This window comes from Trichomycterus rosablanca, chromosome 4, assembly GCF_030014385.1.
Source record: "Trichomycterus rosablanca isolate fTriRos1 chromosome 4, fTriRos1.hap1, whole genome shotgun sequence".
Classification (NCBI taxonomy): domain Eukaryota; kingdom Metazoa; phylum Chordata; class Actinopteri; order Siluriformes; family Trichomycteridae; genus Trichomycterus; species Trichomycterus rosablanca.
The window spans coordinates 13312888-13318887 of record NC_085991.1 but is presented as its reverse complement, the minus strand read 5'-3'; the positions used below and the strand labels follow the sequence as shown (position 1 = coordinate 13318887).

Here is a 6000-nt window from a genome sequence, read left to right as displayed (position 1 = left end):
CTTTGTGCTTCTATGTGGCGTCAATCGGACTTCTGCCGGTGTTCAGGAGAATTCAGTTCCCCCTGTTTCCCCTTTAACACGCATGTGCAAAAATCATGACATTTTTTTCTTCATGACATCTTTTTTTCTTTGTTGAGCATCGGTTTATCTGGAATATGTGTAAGTTTATAGCGGTATGTTCTTTTCAAATTTCATGTTGTATGTTAGGTAGTTTGTGATTAAAGACCCCTAGACCAACGAGCCAGCCTGGACGAATGCCAGGGCATTTCTTTGACCTCCGTGGCTTAGCGTCAAAACCATGTTGACTGGTTGCACTGGGAAGTGTATTCATGACAAAACAAAATTCAATGCAGAGCTTGATTAAAGCATTTCTAACAGTTTAAGCATGAGGTGTCATTAAAGGCATGAAGGGTATTTACATCCATATAAGCTCACCAACTTCTACCAGTGGATCAGCATGTGTCATTTTTGTTTGATCATTAGATTTTAATGGGACACTTGATAAGTTTTTTGTATAGTTCAACAAAGCATTCTGTTAAACAAGGGCTCGTCCGGGATTTGAACCCGGGACCTCTCGCACCCGAAGCGAGAATCATACCCCTAGACCAACGAGCCAGTGGGAACAAGAGTCTTTGTGTTACCTTGATCTGTGTGACTGACCTTTAAAACTATGTCTGGTTGAGCTGGTATGTGTGGTCGGTGCTTGCATTACAAAACTATCAAAACCTCCAGTATCAGTACATAGACTGGTTATAACCTCTTTTTAAAAAGGTAAAACATGAAAAATATTTAAAGGCTCAAAATAGTAAAAACTTCTTTTAATTAGTCAACTGTCAGGACTAGGAAGCATTTGAAAGCTTTGCGCTGTTTTCATAAAGTACCTTTGTAACCCCATGTAATTAGACAGAATTTACATGTTTACCAACTTAATGCCACCTTTCATTTCTAATGGACTCCTTGCACTCATGGCTAGGACGCATTTCCGTTTTTAAATAATGCAGCTTGGATGTTTTCGGTTGTATTGTTTACATTATCCGGCATACGCAAAACCTTAAATTTTTTGCTAATGTGAGATTAAAATGAGTGTCCGGAGTAAAGTTTTCAAGTTGGAACATTTCCAGAAACAGCTCAAGAAATATTCAGAGCACTGTTGTGTTCCTCTTTGCTCGGTGTTGGCGAAGTTTAATGGAAGTTTAAGTTTTCATAGCTTCCCAGCTCAAAGAGACCTCAGAAGGCAGTGGCTAATAAACATCTGTCGGGACCACTTTACTATTTCGCCTCATACAAAGGTCTGTAGCAGAGATTTCTTACCAGACCACTTGGTTGAACCAAAAATCCCAGAAGGTCGGAGAAGATTGACAGAGGGTGCAGTACCATTGCTTTTCGAATTGCTACTCCTACGTCTGTTTGTTCTTCCTCATATGGTCAATAGGCTGCAATGTTTTCAAAGCAGACCAAAGTAATTCAAGAGAGCTTTTAAAAGTGCAGGCGAATCCCATCCTCGTGGAGGTGAAAGTACTTTTAAAAACTCTCTCAAATGACCTTGAAAACATTGCAGCCTATTGATCATATGTGGAAAAGCAAATGTGTTGCCTCTTTCCACCCGTTTTCAGGCCAATCCAGCCCTCTGAATCTCCTCCTGTCACACTTGATTACAAATGACTCACCTGCAATCAGACCAGAAGAGCATTCCTCATAGCTTGACCAGACGAGGTGTGCCGTGACCCGGATTCGAACCGGGGTTGCTGCGGCCACAACGCAGAGTACTAACCACTATACGATCACGGCATTCCAACGGTCAGCCACATCTAGCTCATGTCCACTGCTCCCTGATAGACTGCAGCCATAGTTCCAACAGCACAAGCCTCTTGTGCTACAGCAACATGGCACAGAAGAACTAATAGGCAAAGTTTTGCTCGAGTCTTATCATAAAGACGAATTCCCATACCGGGAGTCGCACCCGGGCCGCCTGGGTGAAAACCAGGAATCCTGACCGCTAGACCATATGGGAAACTGAAGGGCTCGTCATCGGCTGACGCCAGCATCAGTCAATTCTTTCCACTTTGACAAGACCTGCATTGTTGGATCTGAGGTACCGAGAACCATACACAAGGAGTTAGAAAAACAAAAAAGGCACAGGGTAACCGAGCCAGCCAGGAGTCAAACCTAGAATCTTCTGATCCGTAGTCAGACGCGTTATCCATTGCGCCACTGGCCCTCAGACTGTGTTTGTGACTTTCCTGAAGCTCTGGCCTCATTTCTGTCTTTTGACCAAAGAGAGAATGGAAAACTTTGAAGCACGGCATACAAAAACACCCTGCCGTGACCCGGATTCGAACCTGGGTCGCTGCAGCCACAACACAGAGTACTAATCACTATACAGTACAACCAGTCACTCTGTTCCACTTTGACAACACCTGCATTGTTGGATCTGAGGTACCGAGAACCATACACAAGAGATATCTTGCGGCAATCGATTTCTGAGAAAATTCTGGTCTCCTTTGATATGCATTGGAAAAACTTGCCCTTGATCCAATATGGCGGCTTTCAAGATGGCGGCCATGTTCCGGACATAGCCTAAAAGATCGGCCCCCTCACCCATTACTTGCTGGGGTATTCAGATATGTCATTTTCCCTTTCGTTTCTGAAATAAAAGAGTGTCCTGAGACTTTTGACTCACCCTGTACATATTTTACAGTAAGTACAGTGCTCTTGTGATTATATGGTAAGCGCACTGGAAATTAATTTAGTTTCAATAAAACTGTCTTGGAGAGAGCATCTGTTACTTTATCCTGCAATTACAAAGGATCTGGTACAAATAAGGGCCTGCTGTGGTATCGTCAGTACTCAACATTCAGACCAGAGTTAATTATTCTGGTTAATGAGTATAAGAAAGAAGCTGCAGTTTCTGGGTTTTCTGTGAAGATAAATGAAGATAAAAATCGAGTGGATCTGAACATCTCCTCTGCTGCAGTATCAGATTCTGCTCTCTACTACTGTGCTCTGCAGCCCACAGTGACAGGAAATCTTACTGTACAAAAACCAAACACCTAAATTACATATTTTAGTTCCTTTAGAAAAAATATGTTTGATGCTACACTACAGTGCCACCATCTGACAAATCGGGCTGAGCTTAAGCCCAGGAGTAGTGAGAAAGACTTCTACATGTTGACCAAGTCTCATGTCTGTATGACTTACGGCTTCGTCTTTGTGTTTTATCAGAGAAAAAAAAAATAATAATAATAATTGTGCTTGGACCCCTAATTATAGTGAGAGTAATTGTGGGTAAAACATAAACCAGGTCTATTAAAGTGCATTTAAAAACTAACATTTCATTATAACCTACACAGATGAACAGAATAAGTTGTAGAAATGTATTCAGGTAATGGCCACTTACCTAAACAGTCAATTATGCTCCAAATTTGAGTGCACATTTAATTTCTGGACTACAAAGAAAAACATTATAAATGTGATTGATTAATGTTGAGCTCTGTGTTCATTTCCCACTCAGATCTCATGATAATAGGAGGAGTTTGTGTAGAACTGTAAAGTAGAACATTAATCTCTCCTTCCTTCACTTCTCACAATACAAACATGATGTTCCTGTGTTCTCTTCTACTCCTCTCAGCTATACAGTGTAAGTTCATCTCATGCAGTCTCAGTACACAATGTGCATGTGTTAATGTTGTGTAAGAGTGTGTGCATAACTTATTTTAATGTATCTACATAAAACATATTTATCTGATTTGCAAGAGTTTGGCACAGTCAGTAACACCACTGAATGATGCAGCAGTGGGTCACAGCATTGTTCTCTCTTGTGAATATAAGAGTACTGATGATCTGCAGTGGTATCGTCAGTATCCTGGATCTACACCAGAGTTTATTGTTTCTATCGGTACACATCAGTCCTCTGAGAACTCAAACATTCCTGGTTTATCAGCGACAATGAATGGATCAGAAAACCTTGTGAATCTGAAGATCTCCTCTGCTGCAGTATCAGATTATGCTCTGTACTACTGTGCCATGCAGCCCACAGTAACAGGAAACTCCACAATGCTGTACAAAAACCAGTGTATCCAGATCAAAGACTTGCTTTATCTTTTAGGCATAGTCTCTCTCGACAGGAAGCATAAATTTTCTGTCTGTAGTCCCAACAAGACTACAAAGACCAAAAGCTTCAGCTATGCTTGTAAAGTACAGGGTGAGTCAAAAGTCGCAGGACACTTTTTTATTTCAGAAACGAAAGGGAAGATAACATATCTGAATACCCCAGCAAGTACTGGGTGAGGGGGCCTATCTTTTAGGCTATGTCCGGAACATGGCCGCCATCTTGAAAGCCGCCATATTGGATCAAGGGCAAGACCAAAATTTTCTCAGCAATTTTTTTTCTTTTGCAATATCTCTTGTGGTTCAAAAGTTATCAACACAGAAAGTTGCAACAACAACCGGGAACGTTCCCTGTGATGCACAGCTATTTGACGTGTTCAATGTGTTGTCCCTGGTGCTGAACACAGAGCTGAAGGCGCTGGATTCAATCGTTATGAACCCGCATGAGAACCTCTGGAGAAATGCTGTCACAAGCCTCCACGATGCGGTGCTGAAGGTGGTGTTTGTTGCGGACTTTCTCAGCATACACAGTTTGTTTGAGATGACCCCAGAGATAAAAGTCGAGTATGACCAGGGAATTGAATATCCAGCCACTGACGAAGACCTGCTCCGTAGTGTGGTGGAGCCCCATCCTGTTGGAAATAACAGGGGAAACTGCCATCTTCAGTCAGAATGGATGGGAACACTGTTTCCTGCAGCATTGTCAGGTAGGGCTGAGCATTTAGGGTCTGGTAGATGAAAATGGGTCCGATTACACGGGTGCCCCATATTCCACACCACACCATAGCCTTCACATGACCTACGACTTTGGTGTCTGCCATCCAGTAAGGGGTTTTTGTCACTCCAGTACCTCAGGTTCTGGCGGTTGACCTCACCACTGACAGAAATTGGCCTCGTCACTGACCAAAATGCCCTGTGTGAATGCGGGATCCCGTTGATGTTGGTCTAACGCCCAGGTGCAGAACATGTCTATCAGGGTCATCCTCTGATAGTTTCTGCTGCAGCTGGATCTTGAAGGGGGGCCACTTATTGGTATGAAGAATCCGTACAAGGGATGACTGGCTGACACCAAATTCTGCTGCGAGACGTCGCGTGCTGCGTCGTGGACTTTTCGCAAAGGCTGTCAAAACCATTGTTGAGGTTTCTTCATCAGTAGCGGTCTTCGGACGACCACTACGTGGCTTGTTGTCCACAGTCCCGTAACGAACAACAAAAGTTGAACCGCAAGAGATATTGCAAATCTGATTGTGGCAATCGATTTCTGAGAAAATGTGTCTTCTTTGATATGCTTTATGACCACCTTCCCATTGGAAAAACTTGCCCTTGGTCCAATATGGCGTCTTTCAAGATGGCAGCCATGTTCCGGACATACGTAGCCTAAAAGATAGGCCCCCTCACCCATTACTTGCTGGGGCATTTAGATATGTCATTTTCCCTTTCGTTTCGGAAATAAAAGGGTGTCCTGTGACTTTTGACTCACCCTGTACTATAAGCATGCAAACTATTCCCTTCTCCAGACAGTTGTGTTTGTCTGGGCATTGGAGGACTAGCACATTAGACTGCCGTGACACCATAAGCAAAAAAATCAGAATGTTTCCCCTTGTACTGTTTTTCTACCTTTCAAAACATACCTGTAGGGAGATTGGCTACTTAAAGTTACCTCTAGGTGTCATTGAGGTAAAACTGACACGTTGTTCTGCCGGTATACTCTCTGACCATTATTCTATTCTGGCTGGGGCCTAGTGAATGGCTTGTAAGCAGTGGTCGAATTTTACAGATCTGACGACGTCCATCTAAAGTCTTTATAAAAACACCAAGACAAACTAATGAAATGCAACTAAATTTCTAATATGTCTACTTAAAAAATAATTAAAACTGCTATATAAATCTAAA

General features: G+C 42.5%; 4 non-coding genes across 4 annotated transcripts; all 4 read right to left on the bottom strand.

Annotated features, from left to right (window-relative positions):
• Window positions 1-543: 543 nt before the first annotated feature.
• Window positions 544-615, bottom strand: trnap-cgg (transfer RNA proline (anticodon CGG)). Its single transcript has one exon. It is a non-coding gene; the product is annotated as a tRNA-Pro (tRNA).
• Window positions 616-1716: 1101 nt separating this feature from the next.
• trnah-gug (transfer RNA histidin (anticodon GUG)) lies at window positions 1717-1788 on the bottom strand. Its single transcript has one exon. It is a non-coding gene; the product is annotated as a tRNA-His (tRNA).
• A 151-nt stretch (window positions 1789-1939) lies between these two features.
• Window positions 1940-2011, bottom strand: trnae-uuc (transfer RNA glutamic acid (anticodon UUC)). The gene has a single exon. It is a non-coding gene; the product is annotated as a tRNA-Glu (tRNA).
• A 134-nt stretch (window positions 2012-2145) lies between these two features.
• On the bottom strand, window positions 2146-2218 carry trnar-acg (transfer RNA arginine (anticodon ACG)). Its single transcript has one exon. It is a non-coding gene; the product is annotated as a tRNA-Arg (tRNA).
• Between the last annotated feature and the right edge of the window lie 3782 nt (window positions 2219-6000).